The sequence below is a fragment of the Drosophila bipectinata genome, chromosome 3R, assembly GCF_030179905.1.
Source record: "Drosophila bipectinata strain 14024-0381.07 chromosome 3R, DbipHiC1v2, whole genome shotgun sequence".
Lineage (NCBI taxonomy): Eukaryota > Metazoa > Arthropoda > Insecta > Diptera > Drosophilidae > Drosophila > Drosophila bipectinata.
In genome coordinates this window covers 14148793-14175333 of record NC_091739.1, presented here as the reverse complement: position 1 = coordinate 14175333, position 26541 = coordinate 14148793, and the positions used below count along the sequence as shown (strand labels likewise).

Here is a 26541-nt window from a genome sequence, read left to right as displayed (position 1 = left end):
CCAGTGTCCCTCAAGAGTTTCGCTTTCGCTTTGATCGCCGAGACGAGCTCTCTCGTAAAGTCATTTGACTGAAACCCTAGACCCTGGGCCCCAGGAAATGGGCATTTTCCTTCAAGCGGAAAACTGAATGATCATTTTCGCATGTCTTACTACACTAGTCCCCTGAATGTCTTTCTTATTGATTGAATTACTGAGTAATAAACAGGCCCCCCTTCGGAATATTAATTTTGCTATTTTTGGACATCATTAGGAAAGTATAAAAAATGCATAAAACCATAATTCCATAACCCGATTCCCAACTGCAATCATCGTGGGAAGATCAACCTTGTGGGTGTCACAATTATTGTGAATAATTTGTATTTCTTTTGTCATCAACAATAAAAGCCTTTCATTCGTTGTCACCCATTCTTATTGTTACTTTTTTTATTTTGGGAGGGAATAGAGCTATAGCCATAAAAAGAATTTCTTCCATTTTTAACGATTCTTGAATTTGAATAAGTTAATTAACAAAATTAATATTCAAATGGGTTTATGGCCGAAATGGTGGCTTATGGCTTCATTATGTGAGCCCGACTCTGGGCCGAAAAAATTTAAATTCGGGCAAACAATAAACCTACCACAAAAAATATACCATCATCTTGGACAAATTCACATGCAATATGTCCAAAGAAAGGAACGGGTAGTATGGTGCGAGAAGTTCATTGGCCAGCCGCCATAAAAAAAACGGAGAAACAACCAGAATTTTTGGTTGTTTTCGGGTTGTCGCCGTTCTACGGGAGATGCTGCGGTGGAATTAAATGAAATAAAATTAAATTCATGTTATCCAATTAGACACAGCGATCGTTAATGATCTTTCTCCCAACTAATTATGATACTCCCAGCCGGCTCCCAGAACGGGCTGGAACCTTTAATGGCCTGGAATCTCTTTATTCTCGGAACCCTTTTTTTGGAGACTGAACCTTTTCCGTGTAAAGACCAGCAACCGGAGACGGAGACGAATCACAGATATGCGGCCCGATTCCGATTCCAAGTAAACTGAAAAACTAAGCTCGGATCGCGGCTCTAACTGGCACTTTTCCAGACTCGAACCCAAACAAGTTTTCTCATTCCTGTTTTTCCCTATGTGAGCTGTGTGTGAGTCTGTATATATAAGTATTTTTTGTCTTTAATCGTGAAAACGTGTTCTGTGCCCTCCATGCTGGTTGTTCTGACGAAAAGACTCTGCCAGAAATTGGGCAACACAGCCGACAGAATCATCGGAGCGAAAGATACAAGATACACACTGCCAGCAAACTCATCCCGAGCCATAATTAGAACAAAGAACGAAGTCGGATGGAAGTCGAGGGGTGTGCAGGGGAGGCCGAGTGGCAGGGACTGGGACTGTGGCAGGGGCAGAGAAAGATATATCGTGCTGACAGCTTCCAAGCGAGACATTTTGTGGAAAGATGTCAGATGCAGTCACCGCCATGTATCCCTGAGATACAAATACTATATGTTCATGTACGGATGCATGCGTTCTCAACATGGCCACCGCCCCTCCTGAAAATTTCCCTTCTTCAGTTTGTTTACCCGGCAATTTGTTGTTTCCCATTTTTCATTTTCCATTTTTTTTTTTTTTTTTTTTGGCAACATCCTTTGGATGGCATCCATTGTTGCTGCTAATTTATGATAGGAATCTGCTTTGTTTAATTATGTACACACAATGTCATTGCTCTTTGTCTGGGATAGGAGTAATTGGCACTACCAACAAAGATTATCCGATTCTATATATTCTGTAACCCCGACACTGTTGAATTTTATGCCAGAAGATCATGAAACTGTTTGTAGAAGATCAGAGATATCTCATAAACATGTCATAGGATTGTGTGTAATAAAAACTTTTAATAGTTTTACTTATTATTTTCCATAATATAAAATACAAATCTTTATTTCTAGAGAAATCAAAGCTCTTATAGCCTTGACAGGCTAGTACCAAAGGTGGCTGGAACCCTTTTAGCCACAGGGGCATCAGGAGGATCACTAATGGAGACCCGCACTCACTCGTTTAATGCCGAAAAAATGGGAAAATAAAAGTGGAAGCCACAATTAGCCGAGATACCCCTAAACGGGCGTTTATCGTATCTCGCATTCATATAAGTTAAGCACCTGAGAAAGTGCCGTGTCTGTACTCGAGCCATATTTTAGTACATTAAATCTAACTAGTTAACTGCCTTTTATTGCCACCAAAGCGTTTTACGACAGACAGCGAGCTGGAAAGCAGCTCGGCAAGCGGCAGAAGGAATGGCTGGCTGGGAAAGGCCACGCAGGAGAGCCTCCCCCCGCCCTCGACTCTGCACAACTCTTTGAGCGAGTGAAATTGTATGTAGATTGCATTATATATTGCAATAAAAATAAAAGTAAACACCCCTAAAATTAAAACAACACTTTTCCGCCGCTTTATGGGGAGTCGACTGTGGCCAGTGGCTGAGGCACCAAGTGGCTCGGAATTGTTTTATGTTCGGAATTAACTTGTGTCAGCCTGGTTGACTTCTGTCTGCCATTACTATTTTGGTTTCTGGCTATAGTTTGGTGTGAATGGAGTCATACATATAAACAGGGGCCATGTCAGGGAGCTCCTTAAATTCGAGCACATAACTTTCACCTTCTCCTCGAGCTCCAGGCTGTGTCATCCATCCATCTATACATCCATCTTCTCCAGAAAGCGACGACGACCTTCGGGCACATCATAAATTTAATTACACTCTGCGCCACGTGGAAAGAAAAGGGCGGCGGGGCGAGGACGGGCATGACAGTGGCAGTCATAAAAATAGGCACATTTGCAGTCGAGTCGTCCGTCACTTCCGAATCGATTCAAATTCTGGCCAACGATTGCTGATCTGAACTTGAACCACAAACGAGTGTTGTTTCCGAATTCCAGCAACGTTCACACGGCACTTCCTTGAGACTCTTCCGTCCTGCAGACTCCTCCGGGAGGTGATTGATCTTTAACCCATTGATTCAGTCGGTCAATCGGTCGCACCTTCACAGCCCATCGGCTCTTGTTTGACTTGGTTTATGGCCAGTGGGCCAAGAGTGTTAATTGCTCCGCTCCACTCCAATAAGGTGTTAATACCATGTTTATGGGCATTAAATTGGCCACCAGTTAAAATTCCAGCAAACACGCCGAGACACGAGTTATGATGTCGTTAGGCTATTTGATGGCGTATTTGAGTTGAGGAGCACATCCCCGCATATTTGTACCCATCCCCATCCCCAGCCCAGTCCAGAGTGTGTGTGTGATAAAAGAGTCTGAAATTTTATGGCGAATTAATTGTCACAGAACGAGAAATACTGACGAAAAATTCGCCACAGATTCGGTCTTCATAACCACTATGTATGCAAATCCCACAGCCCCGGCTAGATTCTTTACAACTTTCAAATTTCAACGAAATTGAATCGGGCCTTAGACTCTGGCTTAGGACCAAAGCCAGGACATAAAAAAAATAAGCAGAGAAATACTGAAATATGTGAAATCATCAATTTTGTTTTTCCTTATCCCCTAGAATAACTCTCAACGGGGGATGGAAAAGTTTGCTACTTTGTGTGTGTTGTTCTATTTTCCTTTTTAGAGTTTTCCCTCTCGACTCGCCTCCCATTTAAAGGCGACTCTGCCTCATTTACATAAGCATAATTTCCACATAGAATAGTTACATAGCTAAATAACACAAAGGAAGAGATACACAAGCAGCCACCCCTTCGCTTCCCTTTCCGCCTCCCTTTTTTTTTCTCGGCTGGCATGCCTGGCAGCCAAAGTCAGCAAAATATTTATTCAAATAGCGTGCGCGTCTCCGGCTCCCTAAAGGTTAATTTCAGTTTCGCTACATCAACGGCCTCCATCCGCCCAACCACCCACGCAACCAACCCACCCAGGCCACCACCCACATCCGCTGGATGCCAGTGTTGGCAAACAACCCCCGCAGAACGACAGGCGGCGGCGATAAGCAAAGTCAAAAGCATTCAAGGATAAAGGAAAGCCAGCAGAGTGAAAGAGAGGGCCAAAGAGAGAGAGAGAGAGTAGAAGGAATGGGGGGCGGAAAAGAGGGCGCCACGCTTGAGGGCGGCTCGGAAAAACAAGAACCACCCCCAAGGACCAAGGGTAGCCAAGTTTGAAAACACTTTTGCTGACGTCGTCGCTAGCTGAACACACACAGATACTATCCATCCACACATACACACCCACGCCAATACACCCACAAGGAGGCAAGGACGTGGGGATGGGGCAGGCCTGGCCTGCTTGTGTTGTTGGAATATCGATCCCTCTTGGGTCGTTGCCTGCACTCAATGAGTTCTCAATTTACTTTGTGCCAGGGCTTTTGTACTTTTTCTTCACTTGTCTGTGGAGAAAGATTTTGTATCTGTCAGATACACGACAAAAAGGCGGCAAATGGCAGAGCTTTCGGATACATTAACGCATTCCTGCACAGCAACTGGCATCGGCCATTTGCCTGAAACTCAAATATCTTTCTGAACATTATTAATTGAATTATAAATTTTACATTTTATTATTGTCTCTCAGCTGCAGGTTGAAATGGTCAGAGGCGGAGACTCCAGAACCCTGAACCCCGATCTCAGAACCCAGAGCCCACGAATGCGCTACGTGATAAGCCTGGTAAAATGGTAGAATGTCCACCTTTTCCCCACCCAGTCTTAAATATCTTTCTTTCTTTCATTCGTTTCCATGGAATTCCTGCTGACTAATATGGTGAGGAGGACCTCAAGCTAATTTTCATTTGGGTGCCCAGGCCAGAAGTCAAATAAATGGCGCACGGTGGGCCTGACAGAGATAATTGGGAAGGTCTTTTTAAGGTTATATAATATATATGAGATATATCCAATATTTTGAGGTATAAACTATTGATTCTGGTTTTAAGATGCAAAAGTACCACTCTAGCTAAACCCCATTTTTTAATATATTTAATAAATATCTTAATAATTTTTGTATCCATTTTTCTTAATCCCATCCACGGTTTAGCCAGAAGGGAGAAAACAGCGAGTTCTCCTCATTTGAGCTCCGGGCTCGATTAGCCAACTGAGGGGAAGAGTCGAGATAACAAGTCGAACCGGTCCGTTGGCCGCTCTGTCCGTTTGTCCGTCCATGAGTCCGCTTGTCCGCTTGACTGCCTCACTGTCCGCCGGACAGACACGCGGAATGAGAAAAAGACATGCGAGTAGAAAGCCACAATCAGAAATTTAATAATGGCTGCACAAAAGGCAGCACGAAGCGCGTTGACGTGCACATATTTTATGGGTTTTATACAGGCACCAGTACCACTGGCACTGTACTGAGTATCTGAGTATCTGACGGATGCACATGTTACGCCCTGGCAGCAGGGGAGAAAGGTGAAACGCCGGCAATTGAAGCTGCCGAATGAAGTCATCGAACATGGCCACGAAAATGGCCTGGATGGCTCTCTCCCTGCTGCTGGAAAAAAAACAAAAATGTCGAAATGCCGGGGAAAGCGGCGAAGGTGCAGCACCTGCTCACCTGACTGTCCAACCTCCAGGCCGACGATCGGTCGATCTTCCCAAAAATATAAAAACGAAAAAATATAGATATGGCAGGAGTCCGGGCAGGAATTCGGGCTTGAGTCCGATTTCTGCCACCGATAAACTCTACCAGCGTGTTTTCCCTCTGTTCTCGTTTTATTACTTCATAAGTGGAACTTGGCTGCTATTTTCCTGTTGTCGGGCACGATTTCCCCTTTGTTCTGGCGAAAGTCGTTAAAATTTTTCTGTTTTTTCGGTGTCTTTTTTTTTTTTTTTTTTGGATAAGCCACATACGCCAGTTGCCCTGAGAAAGTCTGCCAAATAACAATGGGAATGGAGTTGTAAATGTCAGGATTTTGAAATGCATTGCTTAATCGAGGATGCACATGCACCTGACGCAAAGTCGGGAGTTTAAACACCAGAAAGAGATCTCCATCTGGCGTCAGTCTGGAGGAGGTGCTTCAGAAGTCCGACTTCAGAGAAGAAAGGCCACCGGTCGGCGGTAATTAGTCCATTTGTTCGATTTCTCACGGCCATAAAAGTAATTCACTTAAACTTTCAAATGAATTTATTTCATTTGAACCACCGCACCACCCAAGTGGTCAACAAACAAATCCACTCATAAGCGACTTTTTCCACGCTTTTGTGATTTTTGGCAATTGATTTAATGTGTCATTCATAGATTTTTATTGCGCCGTTTTATTGCCGTCTTTAACTTCCGATTTACCACAATTGGCCCGTTCGGACACTGTCCTCCCGCCCAGCCACGCCTCCCGCCTCCTGCTTTCTGCCCTCGTGTCCTGTGTGGGATCTTAACAGGGAAATCATGTACTCGCCGTACTTTACTTTATTTATTGCCATTTTTAATACCGCCCGCCTCGCCTGCCCGGACACTTTAACGCCCTCTGCTTGTCGCGAATCAGGACTGGGCTGGGCTGTCAGGGGGCTGTGGAAGGGAAGTGTGGGTCAGCAGGACCACTTTATGTTACAATAATGCTCCCCCGACACTGGCCTGCAATCGAATTGTCTCGGCCATAAAAATCCAAAAGGTAATTCGCCCGAACTCGGACTTCGGCATGGCTCTGACTTGTGGGCAACCAATTCGACCTTAATTATTACAATATTTAGATATCGGAGGGACTATTTAGTATTACCACTTACCAGCTTAAATTATTGATACGGCAAATTCTGAATTTTTCAGTCAGAAGTCAATCTGAAAGAGAAGAAAACACAATTAATCTTTGGTTCCTCAAATTATTAATTCTTCCTCCATTAAATAACTCATTCTGCATATTAAAAAGTCATTACACAACATCGTCAAATGCTTAATTACATAATAAAATAGAAATAAACGATTGTGTCAGCCATCACTCATAGAAATTAAGATGTAGAACTCACCACCCCGAACAAATCTCTGTACTCTCGGCTGATAAGACTCGGCAAGTATGTAGATTATTGAAGCCAATCGGCGGGGCAAGAACTCGAATATTGAAATGAAATCGATGCACTCATAAAATCCCTTCAGAAGCCGTCGTAAAAGATCGGTTCTGAATAAATTTTTAATGTAGTTATAAATAAATTTGTATATGCATATATTTATAATTTTGATTTTTGTTTGTGTGTATGTTGAATTAGTAGCGTGTGCTTGGCATCACAAAGTAATGAACTTTTCAAAATGTAAGAACTTAAAATTCTCGATTTTATGACCGCCGTTCAAACGACATTCAATATACTTGTACGAAACCAAACGACATAATTTATGAATGACCCGCACACACTCGCGCACTCTCGATAGCCGACCGATCGATTGCCATCGAACTGGATCCGCCTTTTTTGTTGTTGTTTTGGAGGGTAGGAGGGTGGACCTTTAAAAACTGGATTGCAGATTTATGGAAATCGGATCTTGGTTGGCGAAAAAATAATACCAGGCTGTAGACGGGTAGGAGGCCACAAATTATTTTTTGACGGAGGCGCGAACGCGACATGCGCATGCGATAACGACGCCGAAATTGTTAGAGAGCAACTAACACTAAAAAATTAAATTCAATATTTTGTTGTTTAGACAAAGCCCCAAGCTGAAACGAAAACTGACGCGAATGCGAACGAGAGAGCTCTCGGAACTGCCGATCTTGGTGTTCCGATCTCCGACTGCTCCGGCACACGAGCGCCATCTAGCTGGCGGAGGGGGCATAGAGGCGATACAGGGTCTCCTCCTCCTCGAGGGGGTCTAGGGGCCGGAGGCGGGACGGGTCGGGGTTCGAGTCGGCAAAGAGAAACACACAAAACATTTTTTTACATAGTATTATTTTGGGTTTTATGGCCCCCGAAACTGGCAGACAGAAAGAGACACAAAGACGCAAACAAGTGAACATTCAAATGCGATCTGAGATCACAAAAAGGGGGAGGGGTTTCCGCGGGGGGACCCAGGGACGTCTGTTGAAGGGGGCCAGTGGCAGTTGGCAGGGCGCAAAAGTTGGCGACTCTGTGCGCTTGTCTCACAAAAAAAAAAAAAACACAAAGCTCACCGCCAAAGTTCAAGAAATATACACATTTTTGTATTTTGTGTTTTGCCTTTTTTTTTACATTTGCGTTGCTTCCCTTAATTTTAATTATAACATACTGACTGTGCATGTGTGCTGGTGTGACTGCGGCCATTTCAAAAGCCAGAAACACACACACCAGCACACACACTCTCGGGGATGGGTATGACAAACCTACAAATGTTTTCCCAAACAAAATAATATAGTTGATATTCCATTAAGATCATTTTAACAAGTTCTCCTACAGGACCCTTTAATCTACATAAATTAACTTCTTATCAAACGTGTTGAAACATGTTTGCTTGAAAGACCGAAATTCACCACACCCTCCTAGCTAACCTAAAAATGTGCTTATTTTAGAATTTTTATCCCAGGACTTTTTAAAAATTGCTGCAACAAATCTTGAGAGATCAAAATCCAATCCCCCGAGAAATCTTCAACCTTTCCCCCTAATTTAGTTCACATCCATGAAGTTCAAACTGTATCTTTCAAGTGCTCGTGCATTGGCCATTAAAGGCCACTTGAAGGCAACTTGGCACATCGCGGCAAACTTTGCGGTTGGCTGGCACAACGTCTGGCAAGTGTTGCGTGAAAAGTCGCAAGGAAAAGCCAACGAGCGGCAGCTACTTGATGGCCCATTCAGTTGCCAAAAACTCATTTGCTTGACAGAAGCTGGGGGGCTGGACTGGCCAAGACATTAATGGGCAGCGTTCTAACCGATTCATGAAACTGGCGACTCATTTGAATACCAAATAGATTTTCAAATGCAAATAGAAGATGGGTCTGACGGCTGTCCAAGTTAATCCGGCCTCCTGGCCTGGCCAACTAGTTAGTAAGCTGTTAGTTAGAGACGGTGAAAGAAAGTCAAGTACTAGTACCAGCAGCAACAGCAACAGCAACAGCAGCTCAGCTGAGCTCTGCCTCTGTAATTTGCTTTGGGGATCGTAAAAACGTCTTCGGCATCCTGATTCGTGCTACCAAAACCCGTTTGGCCGGCTCTCGGACTGCCAATCAAATGCAAACCTGTTTCGCGTCAAGTGCGAAAACAAAAAGCAGCTTTGAAATTGCAACTAAACTGAAAATCAAGTTGAGCTTTAATTAAAAACCTGGAAAATACAATTAAAAAATACCCGTCAGCCACAGCGGCAGCAACTTGTGCAATTAACTTGAAATGAAGAAGGGAAGTCACGGCAGTGGTAGCAGAGGGGGGGGGGGTATCAGTGTGGCAGAGACTGAGGCAAAGGTAAAGGCGGTCTAAAGTCAAACAAAATTGTAGAAAAGTCTTGGCCAAGTGTTGTATGTAATTGGCCAACCAACTGGCAAGATGGAAAAAGGCTGAGCCAGAGTCGGCATTTGTATCTGTATCTGCTGCCTGGCGGTGGCCGTGAACAGATATGCGGACGCTGTCCCGCCCCCTGCTAGCCTGCTAGCCATCCCCCTGGCCATGTCCCCCCATCCGTCCGATCGACGGCCTTGGAGACTGATTGCGATTACCTGAGCGGCCCTGGCGCGACTTGGCAGCTCTTGGCTTTTCGAGGAGAAGTAATAAGCGTGTTTCATAAATTGAAAGCTGCCGCCGCAAAACCAAACAAAAAAAAAGAGAAAAAAATATTATTAAGGCAAGCAGAAAAAAACGCCATTTAGATTGCAATCTGACGGTCAGTGCGGCAGGCGGGAAAGCGTTCGCCTCAAAAAAATGGCGGCAGCACACACGAAACAAAAACGCGGCCATAAAACGCTCCAAAATTGCGGCTCTGAGCCACAAAACAAAGCCACAGCAAAAAAACCAACCCAAAAACAAAAAAAAGACAAAAGAAGCAGCGCACAAAAAATGCGAGTAATTATTTTTATTAAAAAAGAAAAAAAAAGCGAATGGCTAACGATGATGATGACCCCGTCCCCCCTTAAACTCGAACTCCATTCCACTTTTTTTTTGGCTTGTTTAATTAAAGTTGGTCACACTCCGAGGGTAAAGCTAGAAGCGAGAATCTGAAGGGGGAAGTAGAGCTAATGGAGTGTCTCAACCCTGGAGAAACCTCTTAGATATGGCAGAGGGCAGGGGTTCGAACACCTTGGCATCTGTTTCATTTTTAGGAAAACATTATTTATTCTATTCTATGTATAGTAGAACTTCCAGTTCTTCAAAGTATTTCCCCAGTTAAGACCCTAGATTAGCCAAAAGTCATGACACAACTAAACAAAAACCATTAAATGGCCGAAAGCAAATATCAATTGGGAAAATGCGTTTGATGGCTCAATCTCCGCTGAGAAAAGCGGCCAAATAATTACCCATCCAGTGAGGGGAGGTGGTATGGAGGGGCATGCTGCGAAACTATGCGGAATATGCAACTAAAACAACAACCAATGGCAGCACTGTTGAATGGAAGTTGAAAGCCAAAAGGGTCGAGTGGAGGAACAGTTGAAATAGCAGTTTTTCATCCATCATAAATAATGTTAAGCGCCACGGCTGAGGGAAAAACATGCACGGTCCATTAACTTTCTGCGGAGAGATGAAGGGCGGGTGAGGGTTTTGCAGAGTGGATCGATGAGTGGTTCAGAGTTGGGGGATTCTGCCCCACCACAACGCCAGTAAAATGGCCTCGACACCGATACCAAACCGAAAGTCACTTGGAAAAAATTATAAAATTTCTATACAAAAAAGTTTCATAGATATGTTAAATAATGAATTAATTATTTTATTATCTTAGCAAAGTATTCTTAATATCCCTCGACTTTTTAAGAAAAGTTTCCCGCTGAGAGAAAAACTGGTTGGAAACTCGGTTTTTACTTTTTGCAACATTGCCACGGACTCCACACGTGTGTGTATATGTTGGGGCAAAAGGTTAAGCTAAGGTTAAGTGGGTTCACATTCAAATTCAGATTCATATCAGAGTTGAAATTTTGTGGCTTTTCGCAAGCGTTTCTGCTCTGGTGAGCGTCGCGTCGACCGCCGAGCAATTTCTTTTATTATTCATATAATATTATTTTAATTACGCTCGCCCGCTGCGCTGCTTCCTTTTAATCTTAAGTGCCAATAAAATTAATTGAGAAGCGGTTAAGTCGCCTAGAATTGTGCATTTAGTAACAAAACGCAGGTCCATTAAAAGTGCATCAAACATTGTGACTCACAAGGCGTTAAAGTCAAGATTAAAAGTTAAAAGAATTGCCTCCTAAAAAGATAATTTTATAAAAAATACTATCCGACGGCAACAGGAACAACAAATGATTAGGCTTCTTAGTTTATTTTCCAAAATCCAATAAAATACCAATCCTACTGTTTAATTTTTGCATTTAAATTCATGAGCTTCCTCTTAATTATCATTTAAATTATGTAGGAAATAACTCTGCTGAACGAAAAACCTGTCAATGGACCCCGAAGCGAGTTCCATAAAATGCATTGTGTGCATTTACTGTTTGGAGTAAGTGTCTCTCCGAATTTACATTTCAATTTGGCTGAGAGCATTTTCCCCAAAAAATTTATTCAGCCAACAGAAGTGCAGCGGCAGCTGCATCGCAAACACACACACACACACGGAAAGAACAGTCACGCCATGACGCTCTGCCGGCGTCTCTGTCGACGCTGCAGCAGCCGCCATCAGCGAGGGGAAACTCACCATGCACACACACATCCAAACTCACCACTCACCGGCCATGTTGGATCGGCACGAGTGCGAGCGGGATGCCAGACCAATGGCGTCCGGTGATGATCACTGCCCACTTTTGCAGGAGCGAGACAGATAGCGCAAGTGCACTGAACGAAATCTCAAAAACGATTTTTTAATTGCGGCCGATGATTCAGCCATGAAATGCCAAAGCAAACAGCGCTAAAAAAGCCACAATAGCTGCGGCAAATCAAACCAAATGAAATCAGAGCCCCACGCCTAGTGAAATTATTGCTAATATAAAAATATATTTTGTTGGCTCGTAAAAAAGCGAACCTCCGCCCCCATTCTAGGGGAGTGGCTCTGTTTGTGTCTGACTGACTGTCCTTGTTCTGTAAGTGTGAGTGTCTCAGTCTGAATAGAAGTGTGTGGGTTGGATGGGGGTGCCTTGTCTATATGGAGGAGCGCCAAAAACGCAAATACAATATTTTAAGGTCTAATTTTTTGACGAGTTTTTAAACGATTGTAAAACTCTTTCCCCAAACACACTCGCACACATACACTTTTCTTCGGTTTTACGAGTGCTGTGGCCCATTCATGTGTTTTGGCCGGGTGAATTATGGCCAATGGATGGAGTCTTAAGGCCCGGGTCCTCCAGACCCAGACCCAGAACCAGACCCACTCCTATACCATATAGTATCTTTTGTTGGCGGTGATGGTTTACGGCCGAGTCGGTGTGACAAAGCCGGCTAAACTGCGTGGCGTTTATTACGTGAGTTATGACACCTTTGGCAGCCATTCTGGCATACTGGCATTCAGTCTCGGCCAGACAAACTATTAACAATGCCAAATTAATTGCAAAACAATAAAAGCCGCACTGAATATTGCATAGAAATGAGCGCTGGGCTGTCTGTGACTTCGAATGGAATCCGCATCGTCAGGTAGCCCTCGTAAAAATGCCAATTACAAAAATCACAACAAATCATAAAAGTTTTTTAATTGCACGCCGCCAGAAGCAGAAGCAGCGACGGCTTTTTGGCATTCTGGCCCATCAATCAGCCAGTTCCTCAGACCATCCATCAATCAATCAATTCCCTCAGAAAAGTTTATTTAATAAGCAATTCGAAATGCATTAATAAAAGATCAGAAACAAGTGTTCCCGGGAACACTACTCTTTATACTACTGTTTATATAGGTGAATGTATCTGGATTTGTTCATTGAATCAAGAGCTATCGAGGTGCTAACAAGGTTCTTTATGCGAACTCATAAATACACCTGTTCTACGCGCTCCCCCGCTCGCATGCCCGAACATATTGTAAAACAATTATCACCTGTTGCAAATTATTCGGATTTTATGCCCGCCGCGTAATATCAGTGGCTGCCATGCTCCCGGACCCGGTCTCGGTCCCGGTCCCGCTTCCCTTTACTCCATGTACTCTTCCCTTTGGCAGGCGCTCATAAATACTGCAGAGACATCATAAAAATGTTTGAAGCACCGCTGCCAACAGGAACAACAACAACGGCGAGCACCATAAATCCTGATTATGGTCTCTGGATTTATTGCACGTGGCGGGCTGCCCAAAACGCCGATCCGGTCAGAGGGCTATGGACATTTGTAGCAACAAATGTTTCCCTTCTTCCACATAGTAATGCAATCAAAACCAATGAAATAATTGCACAGAAAGAAATTAATAGAAGGAGCCTAGAAATTATTAATTTTCTGAAGAGTCTTGAGAAAGAAAATCCTATCTGAAAGATCCATTTTTTGGTCTTGAGTTCGTTAAACCAAAGATCTCATTGCACTTATTTATTTTCCTTCAACACCCCAACCAATTATTGACTGCAAAGCTATTTCTCGATCTGGTAAACAAACGTGTTTCTTTGTCGGGGTCTCTCTTGTAAATAAAACCGGACATTGTTTATGGAAACATTTCTCTCAAAAAATAAACAGGACCTGCCTGCCCCGAATGCAAATGAACTGATTTAATGTCTCTGGTGTTTTGACCAAAGCATCTTTGGTGTTTACTTTGATTTCGCAGCAGTTTGTTCACCTCCTCGGCTGCATTTTGGCTTCTAGAAGGGGGAAAATTTATTCCAAAGCCAAAATATGCAAAAGGAAAGCCATCCGACCGGCTGACTAATCAGCTCAGGCTCCCTGCGACTGCGGCTGGGTGGAAAATAAAAAGTGACACTTTTATAGGGCACTTTGGAATGCGCCGCGGGTTGTCGTCACCGTGGTCTCTGGCCGAGCATAACCAGTCGAGAGTCGAGGGGCCATTTGCATATGCCTCCGAATGTGCCTAGCCATTCGCAGTCAAAGATACATATTGTAGATGCGCCTAATTTACATATGCATCTGCCAGATGCAGGCCCAAACGGCCAACAAACATGGCTAACGAGCCGGAGATGCATTGTCGTTTTCTTCTTAATTTTTTTTTGTAGAATGTAAAGGCGTTTTATGGATCCACAGAGCCACGCTGTCCACGAAAGAAACAACCGAGAAAAAAGGCCACCCTGCAGACTGTATCTGTATCTAATGGATGCGTGAATATCTTGCCAGAATTAGGGCACGACCTGCACGCGCACCAAATCAAAATATGTATTTGTATATTTATAAAACAGAAATGTCAAGCCAGGTCCCCCTTCCGTCACTGTCTTTGCCCAAAACCCTTAGAGTCCCCTCCCCCGCCGAGCTCTATTTGCGTCCAGTTAACGCGCCGAAGCCATAAAAAGGAAAGCCATCCATGAAAAACGAAGCCAGAGACCAGAGCCCCGAGCCGAGATTCAAATTTTCCGTTTAGCATCAACATCCCAGTTTCCCTTACACAATTCGGTTTTATGATTTTATTGCATTTACGCATATTGCCCTCCGATGTCGTTCTCGATGTCAAAGTTGAAGGCGATGTTCAACTGATTTATGGTGGCGACGGTTGGACGGTCGAACCGAATACCGAATCCCCGAAAGAACCCTTTTTCCTCTTACAGTTTCCATTTCCATTACCATTTCCATGGGCATATTCAAAACTCAAACAATGCCAAAGAGACCGTGAACAATGAAATTAGAGCAACACATTGAGGGTGACTGGGACTGAGATTCGACAGATATGATACACAAAAGGATTGTTTGCTTATGTAACTTTCTAAAATATATCCTGCCACTGTCACTGCCACTGCCTGGCCTTCTGAATCCTGAATCCTAAGGTACTTTTAGTTGTAATTTATAAACCAAAATGATTGGAAGTCTAACGAGGATGGAGATGGAGAAAATGGTAGATAGTTGGAGTAGAATTTCGGCCCTCCTTTCTTTCAGATCCTTACTTTAACTTGATATAACACTTAACACAACACTCTCTATCACTCCTTTTTCTTACTTTATTTGTTACTTTTTTTTAATATTTCTTTTTGGATGAGATCAGCAAAACTAAAAAACCCACAAATAACTACAAAAACTTCAAATGCCATCTATCCAAAGGCATGAAAAAGTTTAAAGGAAAGATAACGAAATATAAAACCACCTCAACAGCAGATACAAGCGACCGACCGGCCAAGAGGCATAAAAAATTCAACGAAAACACTGGAGAAGATGGGATTGGAATGGGATTCGGATTGGATGTGGAGATGAAGATGGAGTTGGAGTTGGAGACGGCAGAGTGGCTGCCCAACCTTCATGTCTATAAATCCATCGAAATAATGGATCGGATAAGAGGCGCGCATTCGAGATGAGTTCCAGTCGCGCCAGTCAAGTGGGCTGAGTGCCCACACGATGGCCATTCCATGGGATACAGATACTTGGACGATGGGCAATGGGCAATGGGTAGTTGGGTAGATGGCCAGATGCAGACCCGGACCAGGGTCTCAATCAGGCCATCGGGCTGAGCCACCACAACGAATCGAGAACTGGGGAAGGGGCCACAGAAGGCTGGGGGCAGGCTGCGGCGGCATCTGTATCTCTCGGATACACTTGGCTTGGCTCAGCAGTTCAACGTACGCCTCGCCGCATCCGAACATGTGCAGATGTCAAATCAAAAAACGGCGGAAATGGCAGCGACAAACTGAAAGGAAAATGGCAACAACTATGGCCAAACGACGAGCGCATCGAAAGTGGCTTTTAACCCCTGCCCGCCATCAGGGCCATATGTCGACCCACCATCAAACCCCAGAAAAGCCTTCCATCCACCCGGCTCAACCTCATTTTCGGGACTCATCAAAAATTCCAAATACGTTTCAAATTTAATATGTGCATTTATCCCAACAGCCCGGATCGCAGTTTCCCCACTGATTGTTCGGCTACTCCACTCCTTTAGCGCTCCTTTATGGGGCTTAAATATGTATAACCCCAGGGCTCTGTACGTGTTTGCGTTTGCCCGAATGTGTGGTTATATGGGTATAATATTTCGACTAAAAATTCACGCCCTGCTTTATTCTATCAACACCTCCGCATTGTCGTTGTCGCTGTAGCCTGTCACTGTCGCTGTAGTTCGCTTCTACCTCACCCCTTACCCAAAAGAAACGATGGCGGACTCGCATACGAAATGAGATTTGTGGCAGCCACTCCGGAGCTCGAGGTTTTTGGAGTTCTGGGTCCCAGGATTTGCCGGCGGGGGTCTTTCAGGCGGCGGGGATTACGCCTAAGTCTTCGCGCCGGCTCACGTGTCAGCGGCGTGGCTGTACATGAATCTTTAAATACATATTTCATATATACCTTTATAAACATATATGTATCTGTCATATATGGGATTTTAAAGGCAAATGAGACACCTAAGGATTATGTTCATAAACAAACCGACGTTTGTTGAGAGCTTTGTTTAAAAACAAATTAGCTTTTGTTTAAAAATCTTTTCTTTTGAATTGAAATTCTTTCAAAAAGAGTTTTTAAATTTAAATTATAAAGAGCTGAGCTCCAAATAACGTAATGAAGTTATATAGTTTTTGGTAAAAGAATAAATTAATGTTAAGTGAAAATCTTAAAGCTCAAACTTAAAAGGTTCAGTACATAAATTTTGCGTATCTACCTTTTCAATAATAGAATTTAAAATATAAAGAAAAACTCACAACTATGAATTTTAATATTCAACAAGAAAAATATATATGAATATTATATTAAAACAATAAAATTGAGATTCAAATAATATTGTATATAATAAAAATATATAGTTTTTAGTTAAAATATTTTTTTGAAAATACATATATACATATTTTGAAGTCAAAATCGACTTATTTCGAAATTTTAATTCTAATTTTAAGGTTCCTGGAATAGCCTGGACTTCAAACTGTGTATTGTTCGTATAAATCTTTTTTATCTGACTTTAAAATAATAATAATTCAAATATAAATTAAAATCATACCAATTAACTTAAAAAATTTAAACGAAAGAGTTATCTACAATTAATGTCGTAAATATTGAGCAATGGGCATACATGATTTTATATTTATTATTAATTATAGCCAAGTTTTGAAAACAAAAAGCTTTTCAAACGACCATAAAATACCATTATCTTTTGTATTTCTGTGGTGTCTGCTAAAAACTACTTTGGATAATATATTTGTTGGCCAATGATCTCTCATAAAATTCAAAAAAAAAAATCCATCATTCGAGATTCGTGTGGGTGTCGCTTCACATGGCGAGTGGAGATGAATGGGGCCGATATCCATATGGATTCTTGGACTCTTGCAAATGCCAAGTCGGCAATGGCAATCCAAAAAATTTGACATTTTGAGGGCCGGCGGCGAGCGAAAGAAACAAATGAGAATAAAAAACTGAACAAAGACCAAAAAGAAACAGAATTATAGTTCGTGTAATGAAGTTATTACGAGTCTTAATGTTGAAATTTATGCGCGGCCATTAAAAATCGAAAGACACGTTTTTCGAATATTTTAGCTTTAGCCGTCGCTGTTGCCGTCGCATAAATTAGGCGACGTGACTTGTTTGCGCCGCCCGATAACGAACCGGGTCCGAGTCCGAGGCTTCGTCCATGGGCGTAGTCCGTCCGCCAGGGGATCGGGGGTGTGGCCGATCATATCAGCCATAACATCGGCTGGATCTCGAACTGAATTTACAATGCAAATTCACGGCGCGGACTTAATCGAAATGCGCGCAAAATGGAGTCCCGCCGCCAAGATGACAAGATCGGGTTGCAAATTGCAATCGAAATCGCAGAAACCTTCTCGTGAAGCGGTTTGTGCGAGCTTTCAGGCGGTGAACTTTGTTGCAGGTTGGCGGAACATATTAATTGCATTTTATTGGCCTGCGACTGTGGAGTGACTTTACCAACTCCAGCTCCCAGTACCAACTGTGGCTCCAGCTCTGAGCTCTGACTGGAGCTGCGGCCTGTGGCTGGCTGGCTGACTGCCTGCCTGCAATTTAATAACGCGCATTAAAATCACAGATTTATTGCTACACGCAATCCGATTTCACGACTACGACTGCGACTTGGAAACCGCAATTCGCTGCTCTTTTAGCCAACATGCATATGGATGAGTTTCCTTAGCCATTTCAATCGCTATTTTCAACTTCCATTCCCCCCAGACTCTTAGAATCAGCCTCTGGCTTACTCCTTTCGTCCCAACCCGGCAGCTGTCGGAGTCGGGGGGTTAGAGAAGCCATTAAACAAACGCCAAGATAATTAAAATATCTGAGAGGCAGGAAAATTCTTGGCTGCTTTTGCCAAATTTCATTAAACATTTTAATTGCCGCCATTTTGTGCGCCCCGGCCCGAAGCCAGGCAACTTTTGTTTCAAATTATTGGCATTCCAGTTCCAATTTCCCGAAAATGAAATACAATTTCAGCGGAATGTTTGGTCCTTTTTTTGTTTTCGGAACCCTTTCCTCGAGAGGTGGCGGTTGCTGGTTCGTCGTCGGTCGTTGGACCCTTTTTTCGTAATCACTTCGGCACGCAAACCGAAACCCCCATACCCCCAGAAAAGCAGCCACCCAGCCGATTCCAATTCCGATTGCCTTGGAAATATCCTGGCACGCAATTTTAAAACAAGCCTCACGCATCTCCCGACCACACGGACTCACGGACAACACGGACACACCCCGGCGACAAGGGTTCGTCCTGAAAACCGGATGTTGGGGGTGGTGGGAGGGTAGCTTTTGCTGCAAAATGGCCCAAGGACTCCATCCTGATTTCGCTCGCTGCTGCTCCGTGTTCGATTGCGTAACTTTCCGTTGGTAAATGTGTTTGTAAACTTCCCCAGCCGTCGCCGCACTCTAAATTTAGTTAATGAACGTTGTCGGGAAAACGGGGAAAAGCCCCTGGACTCAGAAACAGCCCCCTTGGATACACACACCAGCCAGCCAGCCAACCATCCGTCCGGGTAATTTGGGAAAGACTCACGCACGCACATTTTTGAAAGTAAACAAAATTAGATATGATTATGTTTGTGCCTCTCGGCACATAAAATAAATTGGCTCCCAACTAATCCCGGCGTGCACGTGGAACGGAGCCAGGGATTGTTTTTCTTTTTTCCATCCTAGGATGTCAACTTTTGGAAAAGTTTTCTGCTGGCTAAAATCAAGATACTGCTTTGAAACTTCAAAATAACAAAGAAATAAAAACCAACTTTAATTGAAGTTCAAAGTTGCAGATAAAAAGCCAAGTTTTAAAGTCACAAATTAAAGAAGTAAAGAATCAAAAATTAAATTTTTATTCCACTAAATTGATGCCATTAATTTGGCATTAACGTTTCAATGTGTCAGTGGAATGGTCATTAACTTTTTCAAGTGCCTTTAAAGCCGATTCTAAAATAAAATATGAATTGAAAATTAGTTGCGGTTTTTTTTTTGGTTTTGTTACTTTTCTTAATGGGGACACGAACAAATTGCTCTTTAAAATCAAAATAAATTTTCAGCAGAGGTGTGTCCCATGTGCCATTACTTCCTCTATAAATATTCATATAGGCGCACATTTAAGCATTTTAAAGCCCCATCTGGTCGAAGAGGGAAGCCAATATAATTTGGGACAGTAACGGGAGCATCTGAGATGGATGGCGCACCAATACTCGTAAGTGTCGATAATGATACATATTCTATATTTGTTACCCTCAGGGTCGCGGCTCGGGGTAGTCAGTGGGCAGCCATATGGGACTGACTGGCTGGCTGGGGTCTCAGCGGAAGTCGCATTTCGGAATTCGAATTCAGAAAAAATTTAAAAAAAAACCAGAAACCGGTGAAATGTGGAGCAAAGAGGCTGTCACTTCCACGAATCTGAGAAACTTGTAGCGGTCGCGTTTTCCCTGGGAATTTCAGTTTTTGCGGCAAATGGAAATGCTAATGGAAATATTCGCGATCGCCGGCCAGAATTGTTGCCACGCTCGAGAACTTCTCGGAAGAGGAGGAATTTCATCTGTACGTGCACTGCCAGTTTCCCTTTTCATGCCAGCTCCCATGCCCCAAGACCCCCCTGAACCCAGACCCCAGACCCCATCTACCAGACCCATCCCCCTCCTAGTCTTGTAGATACATGCTTGGGTGACTCTGGCTTCCTTTCCACCCCAGCTCCTCATCCTCATCCACCTCCACCTCCGCGACATCCTCCATCTCCGCCAAAGTAAACTCGATTTCAAAGGCATGGGATGGGACATGAAGAACACGTCCCGCGGGAACTGCCAAAGGCAACAAGCGTCCCTGCACCCCATACACTTTGGAACAATTGCACTCGAAATTGTCCAGAGATAAAATCCAGCAAACTGGGTAAGAACAAGCGAAGCGGGGCTGTTTTGTTGTTGTCAAGCGACAATGAGAACGTCCCCCCGACTGACTCCTGACTCCACCCCCGCCGATTCTCATTTATTTTTCCTTTCGGATCCTATCTGTCTTCCATCTGTCTTCCATTTTACTTCAGAAATTGAACCATTTTAGAATGCCTTCCCAGGGATGTGTACCTCTCGTGGAAGAGGTACATTTTAAGAAGAGTTTTGAAACATTTCCAAAAATGTGTGGAATCGAAAATGAGAAATTATAAAACTTAATAAATCCATATACAAGTATGTACTAATGTTCAACTCAGGGCACAATTCACACAATTTGATAAAGCATTGGAAGGGCAATACGACCCACCTCCAAGTCTATAATTATGCTAACATTTTTAAGAATCTGCTATAAAACCTAAATTGCTTTACATTTTTTGTGGGGTCCACTTACAAATTGTGAAAATTTAAAGAAATGCCACAATGAGGCTATGGCCTCGGCAAAAACTACACATATCATTCCCAATTGGCATCCGATCTTGGAATATCTTAAATGAATTTCATTTCGATTTTCCACTAATCTGCATCAAAATCTAGAATCAAATTAATTTTTAAATTTTTTGTCAAATTTTTTAGGGAGTCCCCTCCAAAATTCTGGAAAAGTATGGAAATGCCATTATGAGCCCTCTCAAATCCCATATCTTTCAGAATTTTCATCCGATTCTTGAGCGGAATACCTCAAATGATTCTTAGATCGATTCTTTAACAATTAAAATTCGGAAACAAATTACTTTTTTTATTTTTTTTTGTAAATTTTCTAAGGGACCACTTCATAGTTGTGAAAATGCCTCGATGAACCCCCGCGATGGCTCTATCTTTGCCATTTATCATGCCATTTATAAGCGGAACATCTTAAAAGTTTTTATCAATCTGCATTAAATCTAGAAATAATTTTATTTTAGACTATATTTCTTCCAATATCTTCTAGGAAATGTTTTACAATATTGAAAATGTATTGAAATTAGTAAGTAAAATAAAGCGTACTGAGGACCCACAAAATATCTTTATCACAGCCATTTTTTAGTCGGTTTATTAGGGGAACATTGGAAACACTTGTCAACAGATTCTTCCCCCATTTATGTACATAAAACCTGGCTAAAACGGATAATTCTACTTCAAAGTCTGGCCTTTATTATCCGTCCTGTTTATCCACTTCTGATAAAACACGCTCTCTGTCGACGATTCGGCGCAATAGCCCTCTCAGTACACGCACCCTGTTCACAAACCCCAGAACGCACGCAGCACCCCTGGCGGGGAAGACCCGAACTTCAAAAATAACTGGTATTTGAACCAACATTTCCGTAAAGATATAGATACAAATTAGTTGGCTCTCAGGGCGGCATAAAACGCATCTTATACGCACGCTCAAAGAGCAGACCATGCCTACCCAAACCGGTTTGTGTTGCACTGGAAAAAATTATACATTTTAACTACAATATTTAAGGATTTAAGTATTATAGATTCAAAAATATAGAGTACGATAGATATCATTGATAAGAGATTAAATATTTTATGATATATCAGAAAAGAATAATAAGTGTTTCAACATATTTAAATAAATATTTAAAATATATACTTATTCATTTGTATTTGAATATAAAAATGAAATTATATTGAAAAAAATGATAGTTTGCTAAATTTTGCTAAGTGTAAGCACACGCACACCCCAAAAGTCGATACTTAGGCATACACTCCTGAAGTCAAAACAGGTTGGCTGATACTTCTCTTAGCCTATCTCCCTCTAACTCGTTTGCTTCCCATCCCGCTCTCCTCTTGTCCTCTCTCTTTCTTCCCAAGACCAGCCCAATGGAACCTCGACTCGAATTCAAACCATCATGGCCGCTCGTGTGAGAGATTGGCAATTATGGCCGTCGGCCGGCTTAGCCAGTTGTGAGCCATTTTATAGTACGCATGTCGGGGCTCGGGACTAAGGGATTTCTCAGCCAAGAAGGTAACGGCTTTAAAGCCGTCTTTCATTGCGTTTTAATCAACTGGAGCGACTCTGATCAGGGTTTATGGCACAACAGCCTAGCCAGCTAGACCGTAAAAGCCAAGCCAACCGACCTGCGATTAAAAATATTTATGAAATTATTGCCGCAATTACGTCGGGGTTCAAGGTGCAAAGGTTGAGAGGTGCGAGGTGCCCCAGAACCAAGAACCCAAATGGCCAAAACCGCACGCAACGCTGGGCAACTTCGATAGGCGATGGCGAAGCGATGGCGATGGCGCTAATGATTTTAGTACCTCTCATAAATCCATTCAAGCACACAAACAGAGCGTGGTGTGCTATTAAGTGCGCCATCAATGATGGTGGCACTCAATTGAGGAGATTCCATCATAAAACTTGGCCAGAAACAGAAGTCAAAAGGCAAGAATAAAAAGGTAAAGGATTCTATGGAATGTACTTAACACCTGATCGGCAATGAAGTGGGTCCGGTAGTGATTTCTGGTTATTTCGTAATAATATTATATTAGACATTTTCTTGTTGTTAAGAAACCTTTAAGGTCTATCAGGGTCTATCATAAAAAAATGTGTGAATTCAAAAATTACTTTATCAGTTGTCAACTAAGATTAATAATTAGGCGGCTCATTAAGTTTAAAAGTCTACATTGTAGACTACACGCATCAAAAATGTGATTCAATTAAAAAATTAAATGATAATGAGGTTGCGACTTTTTTATTAGGGTTATTCCATAAGAAATATTTTGTAGATTGTAGCTATTAGCTAAGCACCGAAAATAAGTGTGTTTCAAATAAATATTACTTTGAAAAATGGATTCTACTTGGCATATCAGTTTCCTAGACTCATTAGGAATCAAAATGGACCATTATTTGTGCTTTTAATAAACAATTAGATGGCCTTTTTTGGTTTTAATTACCTTCATTACTTATTGAAGGGCATTAAAGTTTTGAAATGTTAAAGCCAGGTCCGTTATCGGAAACATCCACGTCATATACCTTGAGTTTTAGATCTAGGATAGATGAAAACCAGTCCACACTTCACACCTTATTAGCCATGGCAATAACGAACTGCATTTATTGGAGTAATGGCCATGTTAAGGACTTTCAAGGCGACCTTGAGGAGTTGACACCTTTAGTTTTCTGGGTAACCTTGCAGCTAACTGCATACTCAAATTGGACACACCTTTCGCTTGAGTCTGCGAGACTCGAATCTGGGGCACTTACATTAATGTATCTGATGGATTTATTAGCGGCTGCTAGGTGCGGTTTGTGGTAAGATTGGTCAAAGTGCCGGCGGATGGTTTGGCTTTGACTTGCAACAGCATTTTCACTCACACTTTGGCCGGCGGTCGAATTTCGCGGAAATCGGGGGTCAGATTGATGGGTAATTACGCGGCAGCTTAATAACTTGGACGTTTGCTTATTGATTTGCTTGGCAACAGAATTGTTTCTTTTTTTTTTTGCGATGGCTTGTGTTTTTTTTTTTTGGGCTCCCTGATTGCTCCGCTCCGCTCTCGCGCGATCCGCTCTACACCAACAAGAAGTTTACGACCAAATGCCATAAAATGCGATGTAAAAAGTCGACGAGGCTGGAAAATGTGTTTTCCGTTTTCAGTTTTCCCCAATTTCTTCTCTCAGCAGCATTGACTTTTCTCAATTGGCCCCGGAGCTGCTCGTCTCGCTCTCTCTTTGGGTGCTCCGTCTCTGTCCGCAGAATGTATCTGTATCTGTTTGGTGCGCCTGCCATGTGTATCTTTTGGATTGTGTATCTCAAAAATAAAATAAAACAACCCCGCCATCCATTCTCATTCGCAGCCATTTTATTGCTCTCTCGTTTTGTGTCCTCTCTTTTGTCTGTTTTTCCCACATTTTTCCCATTTTCTTTATATTTTATTTTATTTTTTTTGGCTCCTTTAACGGCAAAAGTATAGGAAGTACTGCAAGAATTTCTAATCAGCAAACTACTTAGGAGCTTTAAATGCTCAGACTCATTTCTGGAATGCTTTTTTCTAAAGAGAAAATCTTTTTAAATATCTTTTCCAAAGATATAAGATGAAAGCCTTTTGTAGAACTTGTGGGTCAAATTTCCAATCGGTTATTGTTCTCCTATTAGGACCTCAAAGAAGTAAACTAAAATATTTCTTTATTCCTTTAATGAAACAACCATGTTAACCTATTAAATAACAAATCCTTCTAGAATACAAAGTATATGTTTTATTAAAGGTACAGGCACCTCTGTCAACACTAACACGTGTGTATTATATTAGAACCCCGCACATATTAAAAGATGGTGTAACTTTTGGGACTCGTAGGCAACTTTATTTCCGTAGAATGCTAATGCAGATTCCGTCCCAAGGCCCGGGGGTTGCGTTTTTAATGGCTTTTTCCCCCTTGCCCGCTTTTACGAGCCACGGAAGCGGAAGCAGAAGCCGATGCCGAAGCATCACCCCCAAAAAATACGCAAAATCCCCAAGCGAAGCCCCGAAAAACACCCTGGTCCCATTCCGTTTCTGAGGCCTTTTTACGAGCTTAATTCGCCTGCCACCCCCGAAAATGTTTGGGGGTTACAGGATGCTCTCCACCGCCATTTGCCAGGACTCCCAACCCCAAAAGGTTCGAGCCTTGGAGCTACAGAAGCACATAGCTATTATAATTTTACAAAATCCGAAAAGGTAATCATACAAAATGCGTCTGACTTGGTGTCTGTTGGTTTAAGGGAGTATGTTTTTACAGAGGAAAAAGTTTGAAATTTCTTTTCATTTATTCCTTAATTTAGTTTGGATTAAGATTCTCTTCAATAAGGAATAAAGATTGAAGAAGTCTGTAAAAGTACTTTCCTTGACTTTGTTTTAATTTTCTTCACAATATTTATACTATTTTAAATTGATATATATTATAGTGTGTTTTTAGGAAGGCCCTTCGTAACTATTAATAGAATCGAAATACAATTTCTTCATCTTTTTCTGCGTGTAATGGACTTTCAGTTGCGACAACTGCGCATTGCGGCTTAGTCCCATGTTTTTGGGCCATAAAAGCTGGCCAAAATACACACATTCCCCTCCCTCAATGTATATAGGACAAAAACAAACAAAATTTAGAATTAGAAAAAGGGGAGGCTGGGCAGGCCAACTGCCAATCTGTTTGCGTTATTTTTCGGGGCAATTAAAAAATGCCAAATGCCCCGAAATCGGACCGGGCAGCTGACGGGGAAGCCGTAGAGCGTCTTTATGATTCAATTTATCTTTTTATCAATTTGCTGGTCACTCGTCCCTGGCCTCGGAGGTCCGCCATCCAATTCCAATTTAACGAGTACTTAATTTGAGCAAGTGTTTGCTTGGCTGTAAATATTTATGGCCATCGTATGTGCTCACTGCGATCTTCTCTGCCAGTTCTGCCAGCTCCCCACCCGCCGGCTATCTGCCTTTATCTATCTGAATTCGGAGCGTTCCATAACTTTATTGTTTTATTGCCATTATTATGCATTAATTTTATTGAGATAGTCGTAAATGGCCGGGCCGAGCACCCGCAACGCCAATTGGTCCAAAATGCAATTAGCTAAACGCTTTAGTTCGCCTAATTAGACGCAGGCCCAGTGTGGCATGTGGTCTCTGTTTCCCGAAATTGATCAAAAAATGTCAGGGCAATCAAAATAATAGTATTATGGCCTATGGCGTTCATGGCCCATAGCTGGGCCGTCAAGCGAAACATTCAGTCGGTGGAAAGTCATTTGGAATTAGCATTTCCCGACCAAATTGGGCAATCAAGTGGGAAATTAATGAAAGTGTTAGAATTTTATTGTTTTATACGTTAATGAAAGTGTGGGGTGTATTAGTCATATTGGTTAATTTTTTTTTAGTTTGGTAGTTAAATAGTTTCGTAGCTTTGCCTATATTTAGTTCGGATTTAATTCAGTTCCATAAAAAGCAAATCAACTGATAGTTTAGTTTAAAAAAATAAATTACATCACCCGGAAATACACAAATTTAATGCCTTGATTCCATTTTTGATCAGCCCTTAAATCTTTTCAGTCCTTAAAACCTTTTCAAAGTATTTTTTAAACTCTTAAACAACTTTTTAGATAGATTCTTTTAAATGCAATTACAAAAATTCTGAACCCCCTTTTAACCCAACACTAAATTTATTAAACATGAAAATTGT

At 42.2% G+C, this 26541-nt stretch overlaps 1 protein-coding gene across 5 annotated transcripts in view; it reads right to left on the bottom strand.

Moving 5' to 3' along the window:
* Abd-B (Abdominal B) overlaps positions 1-26541 on the bottom strand; it is a 43751-nt gene that overhangs the window by 8602 nt on the left and 8608 nt on the right. For 3 of the 5 annotated variants that reach the window (XM_070280857.1, XM_070280855.1, XM_070280854.1), the window contains exon 2: positions 6688-6739. The gene's annotated coding sequence lies outside the window, so the exon portion shown is untranslated. Of the gene's footprint in view, positions 1-6687; positions 6740-6924; positions 7541-23607; positions 23804-26541 lie in introns of those variants that run through there. The other 2 variants (XM_070280853.1, XM_070280852.1) reach the window with 2 other exon arrangements.